Source organism: Notolabrus celidotus, chromosome 17 (assembly GCF_009762535.1).
Source record: "Notolabrus celidotus isolate fNotCel1 chromosome 17, fNotCel1.pri, whole genome shotgun sequence".
Classification (NCBI taxonomy): Eukaryota; Metazoa; Chordata; class Actinopteri; order Labriformes; family Labridae; genus Notolabrus; species Notolabrus celidotus.
Window position 1 is genome coordinate 23764839 of NC_048288.1, and position 23660 is coordinate 23788498.

Sequence of the window (23660 nt, forward strand, 5' to 3'; positions counted from 1 at the left end):
CTCCTCAGCCTCCACCTCCACGTTCCTTGGATTCTCTTTGAGAGATTCATAACAAGGACTTTATCTCTGTGTAGTCCAGGCCAGATGAGCACCGCCTGACAAACTGACAGGAGAATTAGTCGTGTCTTACAGAGCACCTTTGACTGTCTCCTCCTCTCGGCCTCCACTTCCCGTCTTCACAGAGACAAGCATTTTCATTTTGATTCATATCACTGCTCATTTTCTATCACTGTGCATGTGTAGCATTTCTAGATTCAATCTTTTAACCTCATTTACAAAGTCTGGACTGTAATTTGAAATAATCAGCCTCAACACTTTTTCTTTTTTGGGGGATATTTTATAGATTATAAGGGAAAAAAATACTGAAAACTATCTTGTATCAGTTGATTTGTTGATGAAAAGAGACACCATCAAGTCTAAGCAAAGACATGTTGGTATTAGAACATTTTAAATGGTTGCTCTTTAAACTTCTTCTCTCTGAAAAGACATCTCCATAATCTGAAAAACAAGACTCAAACATTGTGAGGTGTATTGATGACAAAGATATTGACAGTTTTGACAGAAGGTGTCACACGCTCATCGATTCAGGTGGTACCTAGTCAGTGCAGAGTTTATTGGCCCAATTAGCATCACGAAAGTGACTTTTAAACATTCTAATTTGATCTCAATGACCGACTTCTTCTTTGTCACGGTGTTTCATTGAACGTGTGTAACAAGCAGTATTAATACACTTACTGTGACTTGTTGGACTTGACCTCTCGGCCACACACACACATTCAAATCCCGCTTAAACGATTAACCGCTGATTTTTCCCTCCACCTCTTCATTGATTGAAGCGGCACCCTAAAGACCTCTCTTACCACATTATTTCCCTGTATATTGATTATGTATATTGATTATAACCTGAACCTACAGGAGGGCTTCCCCCCTGCTTTAACGCAGCATTAGGTATCACCATGAAGGCTGAGCTCCGGGGACTATTTGAGCTCTCATAAAGATTTTAAACATGGGAGATGAGTTGGTCCATCTTTTAATTTTTTGTCTTATAGGTAGGTTATTTCTAAAGAGGCCTTTGTGAAATACCTGGACTTAAGTGATAAAATGTCACAAAAACTTCAATATTAAATTCAAAATTTCATGCAAAAATGGGTTTTGCTGGTTGGTTCATTTCCTTCAGGCAAATGTACCTGCACAGGTGTTCTGTTTAAATGCGTATTGATAAGATAATGTTTTTATTACCTTTGTTTAATCAATGTGTTGTTTTTAGAAATGAGGTAAAAGTGGCATAGACTTTTTAAATGCTGAAATAAACATAATATATATCTGTATATAGTTTTATCCACCAGGCAGTCAGGATGGTGAACTCTCTCCCTGTTTTGCCCCCTCTTCCCATAGTGCCCCATTCAGACTTAACCCGGACACTGACCCCCCCTCAAAGCTGAGGTCTGTCATCCTCAGGACTGAAACGCACACACTCACTTTGATTTTAAATTGCACTATAGCAAAGTTTTTGCACTGTTTTAAACTGTATTTTATTATTTTTATGAGCTTACTTCCTTTTAATTTTAGCTTATCTTTTTCTAGCTATTTCCTATGTTTATCTGTTGTTGTCGTTGCTAGAGTCTGAGAGAGAAACATAATATCAAATCCTCTGTATGTCTGGTGCATACTGCAGTTTTTGACAATAAAGAAGACTTTGCACTTTTGAACTTTTAATTGAAGTAGTTTTGGTGAATTCATTTGACTGAAGTGCTGCTAGCTGGCTCTTATCCTTCTATGAAGATTAACTTGCAGCTAGATTCACTGTAAACTGCACAGGAACAGTTTAGCAGATGGTAATGTGTGTTTTTAGAAGTTAGGTAAAGTTACACATCCTTCTTTTTAATACTGAATTTAACATTACATATTTGATTAAAGTAATTTTGGTGAATAGATTCGACCGACATGCTTTTAGCTAACCCTTAGCCTTCTGTGAATTCATACATTCTGCACAGGAACAGTTTAGCAGATGAAAATGAGTGTTTTTAGAAAATAATTAAAAGTTACATAAGCTTTTTCAGTGCTGAATTTAACAAAATATATTTAATTTAAGCAATTTTGGAGAATTTATTGGACATGAACTAGCTAAGTCTAAGCCTTCTGTGAAGAATGACTTATACTGCACAGGAACAGTTTAGCACAGGGGCGTCAAACCCATTTCAGTTCAGGGGCCACATACAGCACAAGTTGATCTGAAGTGGGCCAGACCAGCAATATCAGAACATAATAAACTATAGAGAAGGACACCTCAAAATGTTCCCTTTGTTTTAGTGCAAAAAAGTATGAGTACATTCTGAAAATGTTCACATTACATGAACCATCTTTTTAGAAAAACAGCCATGATGAGTCTCACAGTGGGAGCTATGACGCACGGCGTACGCACATGTTTAGTAAGCATGTGCACGATATGTGGCTCCTTTTTTTGAAAAAAAGGTGGATCCACCACTCCTGCTGGTACAAGTTTACATATACGAAAACTTTAGTGTTGAGTGGATCTCGAAGTGCTCTGAAAAGTGAATGAATTTCCACTAGATTATGCAAACTGCAAATATTCTACCAGAGCGCCGTTCAGGTGCGCTTCATCAGCACTATGATTGTATGCAACCCTCAGAGGACAAATCTGAAATAGCATTTACTTTTATTGGAAAAATTGTAGCAAATGTCTTCTCTGTAATTGTTTCACTTTGGGAAGTCATCTACGGGCCGGATTGGAACTTCTTGCGGGCCGGTTTTGGCCCGCAGGCTGTACAATTGTGCTCATAAGTTTACATACCCTGGCAGAATGTATGGTTTCTTGGGTAGTTTCTGTTGTCTTTATGATATAAAAAGAGTAAACACAGTTGTTTGATAAAAATTTTGCTTCACACAACCACTAACCATGAGTGAAAAAAGAAGTTTTTCTCTTATCATTCATATTTTCTGAAAATTGGCCAAAAAAAAAAAAATCACAAAACCTGCCAGGGTATGTAAACTTATGAGCACAACTGTATGTTTGACACCCCTGGTTTAGAAGATGAAAATGTGTTTGTTTTTTTTACAAAGCAGAGACTCAGTAGGATCCTTGAAGTGGTTCTGGTTCACTCGTGTCAAAGTGAAAAGGAAAGAGACAAAGACAAAAATGTAATTTTCTTATGGTTAGTACGTCAATTTTCTCTCTGTTGGTACTTGGGTCACTGATAGGATTCAAAATGTGCTTCAAAGGCCAAGTGAGAGATGAAAGGGGGTAAACAGAGTGTAATGTTCATGTTCATATTGTGAAAATGAGACTAACTTGGGTTAAAGTTTAAAAAAAATGGTTGTTGAAAAGATAAAAAAGACTAACAAGAAGGGGCGAGTGAAAAAAGGGGGTTCACAAAATCCAAAAAAAAGAATGAAGGGAGGCAACGAGTAAAGGAGGGAGCAATCCGAAGGGAGGAGTCAAGCGAGGGAAGGAGCAGCTGGAGTCCCACACTTCTCCCTCTCTCTCTCTCTCTCTCTCTCTCGCTCTCTCTTCTCCTCGCGAAAAAAAGCGCACTAAATGTAATAACAACTCTCCACGCGCTTCTTCCCTGACGCTTCTGTTGTTTTTACGCACATCTGCGGTCTGCTCACGGCAGATTTTATCGGCAGGTCTCATGGTGTTGGTCCGGCGCTGGCTGAACACAGACACAAACTGTGAGGAAGAGGAGAAAGACAGGCAGGAGGAGGAGGAGGAACAACTCTGGCAGCGCCGTTTTGGAGTTGGAGTTGCTGCGTAAAAAAAAAAAAAAAAAAGTCAGAGGCAACTCTAGAGGCAACATCTGCAAGTTTGAAGGAGAAGAGGACAAAGACACAAGACGAATCTTTTTTTTTCCCCACTTGAAGATAAAAAAAGTGAAGAATCAAGAGAGGGAATCAACCAGGAAGAAGTAAGTAAATGCTTTGGACGCTTTTCTGTGCTGTCTTTGAAAGTTTGGAGAGGCAATGAGACTTTGTGCAGAAGTGGAGGTTTCACATTTCAAAACGATCATATAAGTAAGAAATTGAGTGGAGAAGTAGCAGAAACACAGCTCAGAAGGAGCATATTTTTAAAAAGAGCGATTGAAGATCCCAAAAGAGGCGAAACTGCACCAAAAACGGTGTTAAATGTATCAAGGGGTGTGATTTATTCTCTATAAAATAAGTGCTGCTTGTTAGAAAAGCCCGGATGGCAAACTTAAGTTCTCCACAGACAGATGTGCATATTTAAAATCTGCTGAAAGTTGCATAAAGTTTGGTTGAAATGCAGAACTTGTTTGTGGATCTGTGGCGAGACAGATAAAACACGTGGAATCCCGAAGGGAGTTTTGAATTGGCACTTTATGAACTTCTGCAGACTTTATTGGACTTTTGCCTGCAGTAGAAACGCGCGTGGGGTTGAGCTGAGGGGTGGGGGGTGCGTGCATATTTATGCATCTGTGTGATCATATTTCAGTGTGTGTTATTGATTAGTGTTATCCTGATGGGAGTTCTGCTGGAACATGGACATGCTCAGACATGCGTTTATTTTGCAAGTCCATCCAGGAATGTGGATGACCTCTGGCCTTGACCTTTATCGTTTTACTCATGCAGTTTAATTTGTACAACTCAAAAATGTGTATAAATTTATTTTTTTAATTTCAAAACTTAAAATTTAAATGTAATTTTTTTTGCCTTTTCAGATATCTCTCTCCAAAACACCCACACGAACCACTCATTTAGATTTGGCATTTAACCTACATTTTTTTTTAAAGTGCAATTTGCAGTGTGTCAACACGATGATAATGTTCAATTACTTTTCAGTGTATAGTTATTTTTGATGCAGACAAAAGATGTAAAATAGAACAAACATTTAATCTAATTTGATTTGCATTAAAAACATTTTGTGCTTCACCTTCAGAAACAAATGTTTGAGAATAGATCAGAGCGTGTTTGAAGGCATGTGCATGTGCTCAAAGAAATTTAAGCCCATTACAGTGGGCTCTGTGGCTCTGCAGGGGTCCATGAGGGGACTTTTATGGGGCCCCAAGCAAAATTAAAAATGCTTTTAAGTCACAATAATTTAGTTTATTGGAATCTACAGGATTTATCACATTTTAAAATTAATAACAGAGACTAATACAATCAGAGGTTTGTTCCATTCATACACAGACCCTTTATTTAAATCAACACTAAAAAAAACAAACTCACACTGACTGGTACAGGGTGAAAAAAAATCCCTCCAACAGAAGTCTGTGTGTTCATTTTTGGGGGTCCGGGACATTAAAACGCAGGAGAGCCCCCCGCTCCTCCACATGTGCGGATATTTGTTTGAAACTTTCCCTCCTGTCCTCTCCAGCTGTTCCACATTTTATCTGCTCGTCTGCTCTCGGGTTTCACTCAGACGACGAGGGTCCGGGGCTGCTCAGCCATGCGGTGCAGCTCAAATCCACCTTTTTTTTTTTTTTTTTTTGACACTTGGCAAATTATTAACGGGGGTCTGACTGCTCTGAGACGCAGCAGAGAGTGAACACACCAAATAAGATGTTTAACAGCACAAGTTCACACAGATAAAAATCTCTTTTTAGCAGTTTTTATGAGGCTGCTCCATCATTCATCTTGTCTGTGGTTTTGGCTCGAGGCAGAGGTTTTTCAGGTCTTGGTTACGTTTGTCTAATAAAATTAAAAAGGGACTGTCATATAAACTGTCACATAATATTTCTATTATTTTATTTATAATAACTAACTAACATTTCACAAGGCCTAGAAGAGGGAAATAAATCAGTGTCATGTCAATGAGTCAGGTCTGTTAACATGAGAAATAACGAGGAGACGGGTCAGGCCTTGAACACACTCTGATTATAGGCCTTAAATTCTATACTCTGAAATAACATGATTGGAATTAATTGTAATTTTGATTTATTTTAATTAATTAAAATATACATTTTATTGAGATGAAAGAAAATATTGACTAAAATGTATCCTGTATGTTTTGCTTTGATTGGCTTGTGAACTGGAAGTCATTTAAAAATCAAACTCATATTTAAGAGTATCACACATTTCATCAAGTCACCTCTTTTAAATTTAGAAAATGATAACTGCATGTATTTTTTAACTGCAAGATTTAACCTATTATCTTACGCCTGAATTAAATGGGTTTAGATTAAATGTCAGAAATTGACAGATGACAGAAAAATGAAACTTTACACATTTGAGATTCCTTAAGTTGTGTTTTACGTGAGATGCTGTGTCTTTTTAGAGGCCTAATATGTCACAATATGTGAGGAAAACAATGTCTCAATAAATATGAAATTAAGTCATTTTGCATAAAAATGGTGTAAATAATAAATGAGAACATTTAACATTCTTCTAGGTGCTTTTACAGTTTACCTTCATGAAACCACAGAGGAGAGCCGCTGCTGTCAAACAGGTGCACCTTTCCCCCAAAAAAGCACTATGCCTCATTATGATGCAGCAGCAGAGATGAATGCAGCAGTGTTTAAGATGCTAATCTGCTGGAATGAGATGCACGGTCTCAGAGCCACTTGCTTACTGTAGCCAGCTAGAGATGCATCGCGGCCGCTCTCTGCTCCTTCAGCTCCACGCGAGAGGAGCAGGCGGATAACGTTTCCCTCACTCTGTCAGATAGCGGCAGCGTGCTGTTTTATCTCAACTTTAAGCACTACTTTAACTGAAATTATGCATAGCGACACAGGCTCGGTCCACCCGTGACCCGGCGACCCTGCAGAAAAGAGGCTGTCATGTTAATGCTGGGAGATGACATGCTATTAGCTTTTGAGGTATGGCCCTCTCCTCTTGCATTCACAGTTAAAGGCAGGTTCTGTCCTCGGGCCTTTTACACCCTGCAGGAATAATACCTGTTATCAGAAGTGAATGCAAGAGGCCCTAATGAGCTGTGTTGTTGTGCTAATGCTGCGACCTGAGGCCCTCAAAGAGGTGGCAAATGTTTTGTTTGAACGAGGGAAGTGTGAGGAAGTTGATTTTCCTTAAGATAATGAGGATTGTAGTTTATTTTTAGCGTTAGCTTGCTTGTTTTGCAGGTTTTCCTGCAGGTTATGTTTTTTGTGGGATACATTTTTAATCCCTTTATTCGGAAAGGTTGCAGAAATCACGCAGAGTTATAAACACAAGCAATTATTTTAAGTTACAAAATCAACAGTAACCACATGAGCAGTGAAAGTTTGGAGTAATTCCCAGCACAGTTTGATTGGCTGTTACTTCCCTCGCATATAACTGCTGCAGCAGAGTAGATGGCCCCCAAAAGAAATCCCTCACTTTGATGATTTGCTACTTTGATATGTTGACATCAAATGAAACAGACACAGTGAGGAAAGACAGAGGACAAGTCAGACAGAGGTAGTGGTTTAAGAAAAAAAAAGGCGAGTGGAAATGTGTGTGTGTGTGTGTGTGTGCGTGTGTGTGTGTGTGCTGGTGTGGTTTTTGCAAGGCGCGGAGGAGTGCCATGAAAAGTTGGGCTGAGACGGCAAACCTGAGAAGCGTCAAAAACGTCTGGATGCATTTGCGTGCGAGCAGAGACAAGAAGGGGTCTTGGGGTGTGCGAGGGCTTCTCCTTGGCCTCCTAATCCCCAGGCCCAGCCATCCCTTCAGGGCATGCCTCAGATCTGGCTCTCTGGCTCTCCGCGCGGACGACCCAGCTCCGCCAGCAGATTTAATATGCTATGTGTTCCTGCTCCCCCGGCTCCCCTCCACCTCAACCATCATTGTCCCAGAGCGGGACCCCCGCTCCCCGCTTCAAGGAGCCTGCTAAAGGCACCTTTCAAGCCGGGTGATGTCTTTGGATAAGGCGTGCGGAGGAAGGGGGGGAAAGTGGCGATGAAGAGGGTGTGAGTCTCAAGATATCAGACTGTAATTTTAGATATGTATATTACACACATTCAGGAATCTGAATACACTCGGGGCTTTCGCAAACAGAATACTGACACAACAGCCACTGCAGTGCATGCGTGTACATGCATTCAGCTGCTCGTTCACACTTTCCTTTTTCTTCCCTCTTTTCCTTCTCTCACTCATGCACAAACAACCAGGTTTAGTTTGTATTTTGACCCTTTTTCTTCTTCCCTTCTCTTGTGGAAGCAACTTTTTTTTTCTCATTTGTCTGAAGAAATGAAAAAATGGGAGGGAAAAAGCGGGAGCTCAAGTTGCCTTAGCGGGAGCTGAGTGAGGGCTGGTTTGTTTTCCATGGCTTTGGCTGGTTGGAAACTCCAACTGGACCTTACAATTAGTCTGGTCAACTGTTCTCCCAGAGTCAGGCACCATAGAAAGCTATAAAAAGAGTGAAAAGTAAAATTGAATGAGGTGATTTGAATTTACGCTCAATCAAGTTGTGTTTGACAGCTGAACATGAGCCTGGTTGAAGCTCATTGTAAATTTTTACTGCAAATATGCAGGTGTGCGTGCGAGAACGCAGAGTGTGCCAGCTAGCCACCGCGTTTTCTTTTCTCACATACTTGAGGAGAAACGGGACAGGTCACGCCTGCATGTGGGTGCCGCTCGTCCCCCTCCTCTGTTTGCTGTAGCGGCCGTAAAAATGTCTTTAAGTCTGCAGTGTGAAGTGTAGCAGCAAGAGTTGAAGTGTTTTTGCTTTTTTTTGGGGGGGGGGGCCCATTTGCTTGTGAGCTTCGTGTAAAGTTGAGCGCCTGAAGACGGCAGTTTCCCATGCAGGGACCGAGGCTGTTTTTGCAGATGTGGCATTGTGTCAGCTTTGATGGGAGCCGGTTGTGGCACCCGTGAGGGGGTCTGCGCTTTCTCGTACGGGGTGGTGATTGGGGGACGGATGAACTGGGTGCTTGCTGTGAACAATGATCTGTCACCTACCCCTGTGTCTTGATGTGGGAGGCCATGAGTCAGCCTCTTAAACCGCATTGTTTTCCACCAAAATTTATTCCAATGAAGCAAGAAAAACTTTAGAGTTATCAGCATTTCTTAAATAAAACTGCTGTCCCAACATTTACAATTAAGTTATGCTTTGTCATGCAATAAGGTAAAGAAATGAACCCCATGTGTTTGCAATCCCATGCTGCTTGTGGTTGTCTTTCAGTGGGAGTTATCCCTGAATCCTGCAGCATCCTGGAGTGGAGGTCAAGGAGGGGTCTATTGTTTGAATGTCAAATGTAAATCCCAAGGTTAATACCTGAAAGAAGCTCAGGCCCAGACTTCTCCCTCCTCTCCAAACATGTTTAGATGAGTACCTCTTTCCCTTCTTCTGCTCCTTCATTTCCGTCTGCTGCAGACTTGGGGCAAGTTGCAAAAAGAAAGGGGGCGGGCATCCTGTATGAACCCTTCTAGTGTGTTCTCCTCAGCCATGAATGCTAACAGACCCTGCCTGTAATAATGCCTCATCTTAGAAAACAAAAGGCAGAACTCTACTATCTGAGTGAATTTCTGCCCCAACCTGAGGGAGCCCTCCTTTGACAGCGCAGCATTTGAAGACTAATCGTTTTTTCTCATGCAAAGCACGCTGTTTTAAGAGCCCGGGCCGCGGAAAAGAGAGGGGGCTGTGTTTTAACAATACTCCACAGGGAGTGAGGAACAGGGTTCGGGGAGAGGAGGGGAGGTAGGGGTTGAAGAGGTGGGTGGAGGGGGGGATTCCTCTCTCCTTTTGCTCTTCAGACAAAGCCCTGGTTCCTTTCAGGGGTTGCATGGGGGGTAGGGTGCGAGGGGAAGAGGAGGGAGCATCCAAAGAGTTTGAGTTCCTTGAAAGAACGGGACTCCAGCCGTTTTTAATGACAGTTTGTCATCATGGCTCCTCCACCTTCCAGGGAAAAATGTAGGCCTGGCCTTGCAGTGACAGGCCTGGAAAGAAGTGGGCCTGAGAAAATTTATAGGGAAACAGAAATATTAACGTGTACATGGGGCCCTAAAACGGCTTTGGCTATTCCTGCCAGACTGGTGTTTTTATTAAGAGGGGTTGACTTGCTTTGGAAATATATCTTATTCATGAAGAAAGCCAGGTTAGACTTCCCAAAGAATTCATTATGTTCCCCCAGATGCGGCTTTGTGGGCTGCAGCCGTCCCTCGGAGGACGTGGAGCGTGGAGCGCGACATTGTAAAGCCTCCCTCAGTGGGCGCGGGAGTGCGAAGGGTTCCATTTGTCAAAGGTGCCGGAGTCTTTTTCCCTCCTCAACACTTTCCCGGCTCAGTCTCAAACTCATTGTCTGAGCAAAGGCAGGACATTAGTCACCGCAACACCATGCGGGAGCCTGCAGGGCGAAGGACCAGGGCTGTGGAGCCCGGGCTGGGACAGAGAGGGGTGGAGGAATGTAGGGAGAGAAGGAAAGGTGAGAGGAGGGCAAGAAAGAAGGAGGAAATGTGGGGTAGACGGAAAAAGTGAGGAGGAGTATGTGTGTGGGAGAGAGGGAGGAAGACCATGGGGGGGTTAGAGGGAGTGGAGTCTGTAGCTCTACCTCAGGGCTCAGTGTGTAAGCCCCTGTCTACCCCCCAAAGCTGCTTTCACAAAGAGATTTACAAGACAGGTCTCCGGTGTGCTTTGCTGCCCTGCATTATGAGTGAGTGAGTGTGTGAGTGTGCAAATGTGTGCAGTTCTAAAAAAGACCTTTTATTTTCTTCTTCTATCATCTATGCAAGACAGATACTCACCTAAATTTCCAGATCCAGGGCAGGTCAGACTCATAACGGCCCCAGTGGAGCAGTGTGAATAACCTATTCCCCCTGGTGGCTGTGTGTGCGCGTGTGTGTGTGTGTGTGTGTGTGTGTGTGTGTGTGTGTGTGTGTGTGCATTCATGTGTGAATGTATTTCATAGATTCACACATACAAGGGATGCTGTTAGCTTTTGGAATTATTTATAAAGCCTAGCTTTTGTGTGGCGCTCTAAGTCCCTGTCTCCTCCCATTACTGCCTATGACTCTACCTGGGCCCCCTTCAGCTCCTAAATTCTCCCTCAGACACCCGCCCAGCACAAGGAGTTTGGTTTTAAATCCTAAACCTTGACAGGGAGTAGTTTCCAAAGAGTATCATGTATGAGTATCTGAAGAATTGTTATCGGTCTGACCTGAGCCCTGACCTCTCTGTAAGGCCACTTTACAGGGAAAAGTTTGTTTCCAGTCATCTTATTGCTACCAGAAAACTATGTTTGTAGATAATTGTTGCATTTAATCAAACAGTTTTATAAAGTTTTACAATTTAATGACTTTTTAAAAAACACAATTTTTACCTACAAACAACAACTGCACCCTTTGAGTTGATGCACCTCAGAATTAAAATGTGTTTTTATTTACATTTACCATCAGCTTAAAAGTAATGGAACTGTGCATTTGGAGAAATCTGGTCAAATTTAAAACATATGAAATCACTTATAAGCTACCATTTTGGTTAACAATCATTAGCATGCATCAACTTCTGTTACCATTTTTATAATGTTAATGAGGGATTTTCCGAGGCCACTAATTTCCTTGTCCTTTAAATGGAAATTTACATTCTGGCTAGTATAAAAGTAAGACAACACTCAGAAAAGAGTCAAAACTAAGCACACTTTGGGGTGCTGGTGGCCTAGCGGTCTAAGTGCCCCACATACAGAGGCTATAGTCGCTGGTTCGACTCCCAACCGGTCGACCATTTCCTGCATGTCCTCCCCCTCTCTACTCCCCACATTTCCTGTCTCTCTTCAGCTGTCATATTAAGGCAAAAAGGCCAAAAAATATAACTTAAAAACCCCAAAAACTAAGCACAATTTAATAACCATTGCTAACAAAGCCATCATAGGGCCTGTGGGTAAACACTGTCAAGTTGATTTGCTGGGTGTGTCTAACACTAGCAGGGGTAGCACCGCCAGCCTTCAGTCATCCAGGTTAACATCCACATGCCTGTGCTAGTTATGCATTGCTAGGATCGAGTCAACCAGATGCAGCCAACAAATAACTTTATCTCTTTTACTGCCACAACATTAATAGCAATAATAATAATTCATGGGATTTATTTAGTGTTTTCTTAATACTCAAAGTCACTTTACATAAAATAAAAGTTAAAATAAAACAGGTAAATAAAACAGAACAAGGACAGAGGTGGGGCAGGGGTAGAGGTCATGTGTTGTATGGTCAACATTCTGCTGCAATATGTTATTTTTCATCCATGCTTCTTTATATCTGTGTTGAGCACTATAGCATTATGGCACTAGCCATTAACGAGAGCTACAGCCCCAGCTAGTGGCGGTTGGCTGCCACCACAGCTCTGACACAACTAATGATTAGGATTTTTGGGCCTAAAATAATAAAAACGTCAACAGCTTATTTAAGCTACTAGCAATTCTGGTGCAGGCTAGCAAGGGTACAACTAAACGCAGCCCTTTTGTTACTACGATATAGCAGCTTAAGGTGCTGTTAACTAGCTAACAAACATTAGATGGTGAAACACTGACTACATTAGAAAACAGCTGATATTAGCAAATAGCAAATTCCTTGCTAACATGACTCTTACAGCTTGTCACCTGAAACAACAGGAGAGGCATATTTTGCTGACAGTAATCTAAGCTAGGAACTGGTTGAAAGCTAACAATAGCTGTTTTAGCTGACAAGTTAAAGTATGTTATTTCAGCTTGGAGTACAGCCAGTGTTCGTTGTGATTTTTAGCCATTCATTGTCTTTCCAGATGCTAGGTGAAAAGATAAGAGTTTTTTTGGATTGCATTTCCACCATTTTCTGACCTTAAATACAGAAGTGTGACATAATAACAGCATTTGAGTCTTCCACTGTGGGCATGGGTCAGAGGAAAATGGCTACCGTGTAAATACGACTGAGGAGTTGGAAAATGTCTAAAACACTAACTGGGAAAAAGCATAATTTGGGCAGCAGCAAGTGACTTTTGACGTTTTTAGTCTCTTTTTAAAAAAAAGTTATCACGCTTTAAAAATAGATCCACGTACTTTGTCGTTTGGCTGAATATTTTCCTCACTGAAAAAACTGTTTTCTCATTTGAAAAGTCATCATCTGTTGAGACAAAAAGATAGCACAGACACACTGAGTTCTACAGACCCATCCCATATGGCCCTCATTACCCCGTAATCCAGGAAAGTTTTTTCCCCCCTTTTTCTTGCACGGACAGAGTGGGGGTGAAGGTTTTAGTGTGTTTGAGATGGTTTATGTTAATGTTTCTTTTATTGAAACAAGCTGGGATGTGATTATAGTCCTGCTTGGTACATATGAGCGGCAAACTTGCTCTAGTTTTCCCATCTCCCTCTGGCAAAGAGATCAATGCAAACCAGCTAAAGCAGGGTAATAAGCCATTAGTACACACATTGTTGGAGAGATTTACATACATCGACCGGCAAACTGATAAACTGGGTTCCGTGTCCTAGAGGTAAGAATGATTGTGTGTGTGAGTGATTAACTGAATGAACTGCGGTTTGCAGAGCGTGTGTATGTGTGTGTGAACCATCAGCATGTGACTGCCAGTCCTGTGTGATAGGTGCCAGATTGCGTAGCTGCGAGCCAGGTTGTCTCTGCTTGTCAAGAGAGCAGGGTGGAGGAGGGGAGATGTGAGGATGATTACACTGTACACTGTTCCTCTGATCTGATTCATCACTAACTGCCTCTCCTGCAAAGGGTGAACTTATTATCCCTGTCTCAACTTCCACCGTGGAGCCAGCTGCTCTCCATGCTTCCCAATTAACCCCAGGCGCCCGTCAAACGCTCCAATTAAGGCCTCCTCCTCCTCCTCTTTACGAATTTATTTGCCTGCGTTAGCCAGCCCGGCTTCGTTTTGGAGGCTGGAGCGTGCAGAGAGGAGTGAGTGAGTGAGTGGGTCGGAAAGCATTGAGCATGTTTGTTTAGGAGCTGTCCTAAGCGATGGCGTTACAGCTCCCAGATTTATTTGAGGTGGGGTTGCAAACAGCTGAAACAAGTAAATACATCCAGATGTTTGGCTTCCTCACGAAGGAGTCGGTGAGCCTGAGGGGGCTGCCTGTTTAATGACAGTCTTGTTCCTCGCTCTTCATGCCGGGGCCATTTTGTGACTGTGCTCTTTGGAGTTTATGGGAAGTTTTTTGTTCAGCAGTGCTGTGAGGTTTATGGCAACTCATTCCAGTCTTGTGTGGTGTAATATCATCTCGGTATGCGCGTTGCGTGAGTCTTTTTCGCTGGGCTCAGAGTTTCTTCAGCCTTTCAAAATGCGAAATATTCAGCTTCGTGTTTTTGATGCGCAACAGCCTCTCTCTGTGTGTGTAGGAGTGTTGCTGTAGGTGGGGTACAGGTTTGGCAGTGCTGCTAAAATCCTCTGAGACTGCCTGTGTGTGTGAATGTGCATGAGTGTGTGTGTGTGTGTGTGTGTGTGTGTGTGGAGCCTACAAGCCGGTGCAGAGGGATGGGGGGGCTCTGTGGCTGATATGAAAGTGAAGGGAGAGAGTTGTCTCCCGATGCTGCCGTTGGGAGAGCCGTCAGGGAGCTCGAAGTCTCCGGGACTCCCTCTGAGCTTCAGCTGTCTTTGATCTCACACCTCCAATGCCGTATACTCAGTATTGCTGTGTGGAACTCAGTCTCACCTGCCGCTTATACTGAAACACACTCACGCAAGCACACACACACATGCATACATGCATGACACTTTTAACTTGTGTGCGCCCCTTACAGTCCTACACAAGGTCAATGAACCCACTGTTTGTATGAAGTCAATTCACATTTCCCACAATCTCATCGTGGCCTTTTTCCAAACATTTTTTTTACCATTGTATTCCAGGTTGAACAATCCAGCTCTATTAACACATCAAATGTGACCTGAAAAGTCAATTTAAGGTGAGATCTGAGGCTGTTAGACTTTATTTAACAGTAAAAACAATATTTTGATCACTCATTAACTATTGTTTGACTACACATATCGTGATCCGTTCTGTCCATCTCTTTTTTCTTATAATGTTATACAATCCAACATAAAATTCCTTGTTCGTGGCGATGTTAGCTACTCAACGGGAATGTTAGGTTCTGATTGATTAAATACTACTAAAGACAAGAGTTATCCAATCATGCAAAAGCATGAATTCCTAGCCAACAGTAACATTTGCTAGCTAGCTTTAACGGTTGATGGGAACTGCATAATTCTACTTTAGCTAAAAGTAAACATAAGCATTTAACCACTTTTATCCAACATTTCTCAACATTTTCTTCTCATCAGTTTGGAGAGAGATTTCGAATGTCAACACTACCCCTCCCCACCAGATTTCCCCTACTTCTCGTGCTTGTTCTATGACAAAGTAGTGCCAGCTTCCCAGCCAGTCAGGACAACCTATTAGGGTCCGCCACTCGACCAATCAGGGCAGAGGGTCGAAGAGTAGCTCTGATTGGTCAGTGATAACGGGAACGAAGGGGGATAATAATATTGCTTGATACAAAGGCATTGAAAAACACAGAGATTTGGCCATAATTTGGCCGACATTGCTAGCTAACTGTAACGTTTGTTTGCTAACGCCAATGTTTGATAAGAACTGGTTAATGCTACTTAACAAAACAATTAACACTAGTAGTCAGCTTATCCAACATTTCCATTTGATATTGGGACTACTTTTTTTTACAACTTTTTGTTTGCTAACTTAACACTTACTATTCCAGTCGTAGTTAGCACTAGTGTTAGCTTACAGGTTGATAAGAAGTGGTTACTTGCAATAGTTGAAAACAGCTAATGTTTCCTTTCAACCACTTTCCAGAGAGTGTTTGAGGATGTTAGTGACATTGTTGCCAACTCCTCAGTGAGGAAAGTAGCTATTGGCTGTCTTAGAAGTCGCTAAATGACGTCATTGGCTAATTTGCATAATCTGAATGTAATAGACGCTGTCAGAGAGACAAAAAGAGGTAAAAAAAAATTACTAAATATGTTAATAACTACACTTAGGAGCCTAAAAAAATCTAAGCAAAACAATATATTTTTCAACAATATCTTTTTCAAGCTAGCTATTGTATACAATCTACATTAACAATCTAGATGGATCAGCCAGCGTTGTCTTCGTACATGCATGATACATTTGCAGTCTGGATGCTGAGGGATGAACGCCTCCTGCTCTGAATGCAGGAAGGAGAGTAAGATTGATACAGGTTTTCACGTCAGTCTCCAAAAGTCTCCATTTAACACCAGAAAAAAGTCACTAGTTGCTTTTTTGAAAAAGAGTCGCTAGAGGGGTCTGAAAACTGGCTAAATAGAGCGACTTAAAACGAAGAAATCTTTGATAACAGCTGCTGCTCGAAGACTCAATTTAAAAAGTCCTAGGAAGTTCACACTTACTACTAAGATGTTTTGTTGACCAGTTCTTGTTCATGGCCAAGTGAATCACTTCATATCGTATCCAAAATGTGCTGGAAAGACATAAAAGGCTGACCTTAAGTCTCAAACCCAAAGACATTCAACTTGCAGAGATATAAAACAGACTAAAGTGAGACACAACTCTTAAGAGGACTGAGCCAGCAAATGTTTGGCACTTTCTCTTGATAAATCACTAACTGATTCAACTTTTCAAATACGTTTTTCAGCACTGGATAATATACACAGCTCTAAATAATGGGTAATTTGAGCTAGCTGATAAAAATAGACCAGCTCTATCATTTGTTTTTGTAAGTGTGATTCATGGTGTTGTTAGTTTAGGGAGCAGCACAGCAACCTCATCAGAAGCGTGAACTTTGTGTAGACTGTAACCCTGCATTTTACGCCTGTCCATCTCTTATATGTTGAAATAAGGCTGACGTGCTGATGGAGTGACCTTATTTGAAGTTTTTTTCCAGCCCATCTGATGAAAGATAAGCAGAAGATACAACAGTATCATTCGTTTCTGCATCTGTGGAATGTGTGACCCAGTGTTACCCTTCTGGATCAGTTCCCATCCACACAGGAAGTTTAGCATTAAAGCAATGCCATTTCTGCCTTTTCTCTCCCCCCCCCCCCCCCCCCCCCCCGGTCTCTTTTTACATTCCTCTGAGTGACTCGCTGCACATTTCAGGACAGCTTCATTCAGCATTCCATTGCATCCTAATTTGTTTGCCCTCCCCTCTTATTTCTTCCAAGTCACCCTCTGTTTAGGTCTGGCTTTATCACGCTGGAGCCAAACACCAAGACAACTTCATCTCATCCAATTTTCACCCCTTTAATTCAGTTTAAATGGCACGGCCGCGAGGGCCAGGACAGGAATTAATAAGAGCCAATAAAGCTCGCCGCTGGGGCATCGGGGGCCAGTCTTTAAGTAAACATTATGACTTCTTGAGGGGGGATTCAGGGGCAGCACTTGATGAATTGTGGCGGAGCTTGGGAAGGGCTAATTTCTCACTTAGCCGTCCTGATGGGGCTGGCTAATAGGCCTTGCTTTGCCTGGCTGATTGTCTGCTGGCTTTATTATTGTGCATTATCGCGCTGCCCCCTGGCTGTTGTTAGCGCTCGGCCCCGGAGACGCCAGGCTCCCGTCATTAATCACATAGCAGCTCTGACTCACTGCGCTCCAACACTTACCCCAGTGACTCAAAGGAATGAAGGGAAGGAAAGAGAGATAGAGAGGAGGAGGGGGAAAAATAAGTTTGGAGGAAAAGTCGGAGTGGGCAGAACATTTTTACTATAACTTCTTAACCTGTAGATGTACAGCCTCAGGATTGCTCTCAGTTGCTTCAAGTAGCACTACTCTTTGTGATACACTTCTGTCTAAAACTCAGAGGATAAAAAGAGTTCATTCTACAGTCCCTTGGGCTAAATGTGAAGACCTACTGTCAAAACCATACCTGCTGCCACTACACTCACACAGGACCATCCATGTGCTTGATCCTCCTCTGAATACACAAAAGAGGAAGAGGCAAAAAAGAGAAGAAGATATGTGTGTGAGGTTTTCATCAGTACAGACATTTCTCTTTCTCCACTCATCCCTCTCCCTGGGGTCCCCCTTTCTTATTTATGATCCTACTTGCATACTGAGCGGCGCATAGAGCACCTGGTGCATCATCCGCAACTCCTATACGAGCCGGCATCGCTCAAAAACTCTTTCTCACATACGTGCATTACATAGGAACGGCGTTCTCAAACAACGCAGCACACAGCGCAACATGTACTGTTTCACGGTGAAAGCGCTGTGAAGGATGTTGTTGTCACGCCCTGCAGCATTGGTAGAGTGTTTTCTAAAGGTTTGTATGAAGAGGAGTGTTTTCAACAGAGATGAGAGGCCTGCTGACAGAATACAGACCTCACTCTCTTTTGTGTTACAGTGTGAGGCATGTGCAGGGACCACTGAATTGGAAAACTTAGCTATTGAGTCTGTGCTTCTGCTACGAACAGTGAGTTTATAATGAACTGAATTTCATCAGGCTGTGTAGATATAAGACTGTTTTAAAAGATTGGTGGTATGTATTCGAACAATACTTAGTAACTTGACCTGAAGTAGAGTTTTAAGGTGTCTACATTTCATTGGGGTACTTATTTCTTCACTTTTTTACTCTTATCCCTGCTTTTGTCCTGAAAACTTGATGCCTTGGACCCACTTGTAACAGCCACTTCCCTGTGCAAAGCATGCTGGGACATCATGTCATGGCATTAGCAGCAGCAGCAGCTCCACTTGGAAATTGTACCTCAAGAAAACGAGTGTGGCGACTTTCTCCTCCCATGGACCTCCGCCATTGCTATTGACAACGTTGATTTCAGAAGTCCCGCCCCTGCTTTATTCTGATTGGTCAGCGATCAAGAAGTGACTGATGAATGCAGCGGTGTCACAAAGTCAAGCTATTTTCAACCGAGGATGCTGAGAGTGCAAAGCCAAAAATCAGCTGATACCAAGGACGCTGAACTGCATGCTAGCATGAAAAATGGCAGCAGTTGACACCATAGACTGTATAAAATATGGACGTAGTATCCATGACGTCACCCATCTGTTTCTGAAGCGCTGTTTTGAAGCCAGTCGGCGGCGGCAGCCATATTGCTGCTGTCAAGTGATTGTGACGTAAAGAGACGGGCTTTGAGCCTCCTAGCCAACAGCTACAGTGTTCCCGCCTGTCAATCAACTCAGCTGTGCCTCTCATTGGAAGACTCGTAATCTCAATATCTTCAAAATTGCCGCGTTATGAAAAAATCCACCCCGCCTTACAGTGTGTGCCGATCAAGAAGTGAGCTATCCAGACTACACTCGTCTTTTGTACCAGGATGTAAACATGTTTATTTCTGCTGTAAAGATTGTCTTTTTTGAATTGGTGTGTATGTGGTTTCCAGTACTTCCGGAGCCAGCCTCAAGCGGATCCTCGACGAGCTGCAGTTTAAGCACTTCCGCATTGGACTCATATTTTTAGACTGCTGCTTAGGTTGACACAGAAGGAAAAAGATTTATCAAAACACAACAGAAAAAGAGAGGGAAACTTGACTTCAGGAACAGCCTTCTAGTGAAAGTGATTGGTGAGGCCCTTTTTAAAATAGTTACGGCAACAGCACCGTAACACAGCTCCTTTTTACATTTAATTGATTCAGCAATGGAGAAGTATTGATGCCACAGTGTGTGATTTGCAATTGCAATAGAGTTAAATAGTTTCCCAAATATGACACAAGGCTCTTGTATATCATTAGTACCTTTCAGAACCTGGTCTTCCTCTGTTTGACTTCAGCAAAGAAACTGAATCAGTACTTCTTCTTTTAGTCTACAAGTACACACGGTTCTTTATTTCTACTTGAGTAAAGAATATGTTTACTCATTCCATCTGTGGTCATAAAGTAAAGCAGAGTAATCTTATCCTCTTCAAGTTGAAGGAAAAAAAGTTCTGCATAGAGTAAAATGTTTTCTTTTCTTCCCAAGGACTTTCATTTCATGTTTGGCTGAAGTAATAGGTTGCATTGTTTGCTTTGGCCTCCAGTAAACGGCTGAACAAGCATCTTTTCCCTCTCCTCAAGAATCAGGAAAAGTGTCTGATCAAACAAAGGCTCTACATTTCAGCTAGGGGGAGAAAATGAATCAAGTGGAGAGCAAGGGGGAAACCAATACTCCATAACTGGGCCACCACTGCAACAAAGCAGCCTGTATTATCCATTGTCTCAGCCGTCACAGCCCCACTTGCCCTGATACAAGTGGCTCACCAACAAATGCAAAGTCAAAATAAATAAACAGTCTAATAAGCGGGGCTCTGTGGGGAAAAACGCAGGAGATTTCCATTGTGGTGCATGCTTTATTCTGCCCTTATCTGCTGGGTAGTGAGCGCAAAAGACGCATCGTGTAAGCGTTCGATTACATCGTGTGGGTTTGTTACAGAGGACTGTAAGATGCATTCGCAGCAACACACAGGGTCCCTCACCAGTCCTCCAAAGCATCTTAAGAGGAGAGGTCTGAGGGAGCAAGACGCATGCGAGGATAATCTTATTAGCGCTGCTGAAAGCGACCAATGAGCTGTGTTGTTGCACTGTTTGTCCTTGACGAGTAATAAAAACTCTCTTCCTCATTTGCACGGGCTTTTATTCTGAAGTTTTGTGTCAGCAGTCCGTGTAGTGAGCTGATGCGGGTGCTAATGCCTCTGTTGTAAAGAGAAATCAAAGTCAGGTAGATCTATTCATGACAGCAGCCAAAAAAAACTCTCATTAATTATTAATCTAGTGATTATTTTCAGGATTAATAGATTAATTTGGATTTATTAATGTAAAAAAAGTTCTGAAAAATGTCTTAATTTTTTTCAACCCGCAAGCCAAAACCAAATCACACTTTTTTCTCTCCAAAAATGATGACAAAAAAGTTATATTTAGATTTTTTCTTGAATAGTTACCAAAATTAATAATTGCTTATCAATCATTGCTAGCTAATAGCCCAAATGAATGCTCAAGCTATCTGCTAAATGATGCATTAATGCAGCTTTGGATCTAAATATCAAACTTTCATGCAGAAAAAGCATAAAATATGCATTTATTTTCAATCTGTGTTCACAAAATGATTTCTGATTCAAACCATGAATTGCTAAATAATCCCGATCAATGAATCAGAATAAGTTTCACATTGTAGAAGAGTATAGAGAGTGAGACCTGCACATTATGTTGACATGTAGATGAGTAATAGCTCAACCGTGTCACTGTATACAAAAGGGCATAACCAGCTTGCCATGAGTGTATCTTGGATTTGATATGTGTGTGTGTGTGTGTGGCAGGGTGTGACTAATTCCTGCTAAATGGCCCTTACTTGAGGGGCTGGTCCCCATCAGCTGTAGACCAGACTTAGTGCCATCTGGGCACAATGTTAAGTTTCACTGGTGAATGGGAGCCACAACCACCAAATCCCCAAACCCCTCCCTCTCTTTCCCTTTGCCTTCCAGGGCCGAGGGCGAGCCATAAGTGCAGTGTTGAACACAGCATGCAGAGCTAAGTATGTGGTTTCCTCACAGAGCCATTGAGTTTGGGAACACCTCCTCTGTGGGGATTTTGAACCCAATACAGGTCCTCTTACCCACAGAAAAGCACGTCCACTGTCTCCTTAAGGGGCCTCATCCCCTCACTGACCTTATCCAATGCAAACACATGCAGCCTGAGCCAGCGCGTTCTGTTTTATTGCTAGATTCAGCTAATCTGGCTGAAGGGCTCCCACTCCTCCTCCTCCCTCTTTGCCCCTCAGTGTTTTAGTTATTCCAGCTGTGCAGGAGCCCTTAATGTTGTTGGCATAGCTGCAAAATGTGCAAAACACACATTGTACACACAGGAAAACATGTGCAGGCATGCAGGGTTTGCAGTGAGGCGCACACACATGCATGCACGCACACACACACGCACACATTCTCATGCTCCTCCCTCTCTCCATTCATTTTCTCCCCCTCTTATCCCACTTTTGCTCACAATCTCCCCTCAATCGTCTCCATCTCCCATCTCTCCCCTCCCCTCTAACTCGCTGCGCCGCGGTGCGTTTGTGCGCCGTTGATAAGCCTAAGATAGCAGATCTCGGTGGTCGCTGATGTAATGATGATGAATGCTGCGGCGCTGCCAGTCTCCCCCCTCAGGGGGCCCTCGACGCTGAACAGTCGCCCCTAATGAAATGAACACAAATACAGTACCCCGTCTGTGAGGGGGGGCAGCCAAATCTAAGAAGACACTTCAAGAGTTTGTATGAAAATGTCCCCTAGTTTCTCAGAGTGTGTGTGAGTGTGTGTGTGTATGTTTTCCTAATGATAGACTGCAGTGGAGCTGGAGCTACACCTAAAGCAGTTTCAGAGAATTAAACTTGTAAAGATTTGGCCTTTAAGTAACAAAAGGCGTTGATTTTTTGATAGCGCTAGCAGCCGTTTAAGCTCGTATGAAGAAAAAAAGAGAAACTGCATTTTTTTCTATCAAAGGCAAAAGTTTATTTTAGTGTTTCACTTTGATGTGTACAATTTGCAGTTGACTTTCAACTCAGCGCCTTTGTCACCAAGGCGTATAATTTATGTTAAATTGATTTGCTTAATGTGCTTATAAAATAAGAATGTTTTTTTTTTTTCTGAGAGAACCGTCTGAATTGTGGTATTTTAAACCTGTTTAATCGCCTCCCTTTCTGTGTGGAAGGATTACAGTGCAGCACAAATAAAGATACACCCTCTTTCTCTCTTCTCTAATTTGGTGTAGGACAGACATTTCATGGGGAAGACATTAATATGAAATTGACATTTATTTTGGGTAACAACAGAGATCAGTGCATAGTTGTAATTCTTCCCTATGTGTGCCAGGCCTCTGACACACAGCTGATGATGCTGACATTTCTGTTCTACCTCATCTAAACGTATAGAAAAATCAGACTCTGCCTCTGACTTCGTGAAGGTTTAAAGCACCAAATTAAAGTAACATGACACTCAGGTTAATTCAGATTCTCATCATGCTTAAAAACTTTTCCACTTCAGGAGAATTGACTCCACATGATAAAGTCTTGGTGTAAACACAGGTGGAAGTGTCTGTGTTGGTGAATTTCGGAGTGAGTTTGGCAAAAATGAGCAACAAGAAAGTAAAGACCAGGAACATCTGCAGGGTCTGGGTGTGGGCGTCCAGGTCAGAGGGATTATGGGTGAAAAGGTCCTGCTTTTAATTGCTGCTTTGGAACTGTGGCCTGCCTGCTGGAACACAAAAGGCCGGTCGGACACGCTTCAGTGGCTCAGACTTGTGAATATTTGCCCGAGCAGTGGAATGCCCGGCTTTCTCCTCAGCAAAACTCCACCACAAACCCCAATCCCAGACCCTCGTATCTATTGCACAACCCCCTCTTTATCTCTGCTCTGACTCACCTGAGTGCAACAGGAAGACATTTACATACATGCATGCACTATGCAGTTGCAAAGCATGCTGGGAATCACCAAGACACAGCCGGATAGTTGACTCCTTTTACTGACTTTCCTCATGTTCAGTCATAAGAATGAAGAAGTGACAGTTTCAAAGATGGAGACTTGAAAATGCTCTCTGATCAGGCTCTTGTTTCTTGCAAACATACAGATTTACATGCTGCATGATTGACTCACTCTTACTTGCATAAGACCCCCAGAAATGAAAGCAATCATATCAAACACATACAGCAGTGATTCGAGATGATATCTGTGCAAGTAGGACAAAAATGTCTTTGGTTTGAGATGACAACTACATGTGTATTCATGTGGGAGTGATTAGAGAGACGAGCTCTTGTTTAATTCTGTTTTGATTGGTAAGGCAGTAATTGCATTGTGTTTTTTTTTTTTGTGTTCAGTCTCAATTTTTTTCC

At 42.4% G+C, this 23660-nt stretch overlaps 1 protein-coding gene across 1 annotated transcript in view; it reads left to right on the forward strand.

The window, feature by feature from the left end:
- Positions 1-3477: 3477 nt before the first annotated feature.
- Positions 3478-23660, forward strand: part of gli3 (GLI family zinc finger 3) — a 123778-nt gene continuing 103595 nt past the window's right edge. Inside the window, exon 1 of the mRNA XM_034707040.1 lies at positions 3478-3926. The gene's annotated coding sequence lies outside the window, so the exon portion shown is untranslated. The remainder of the gene's footprint in view (positions 3927-23660) is intronic.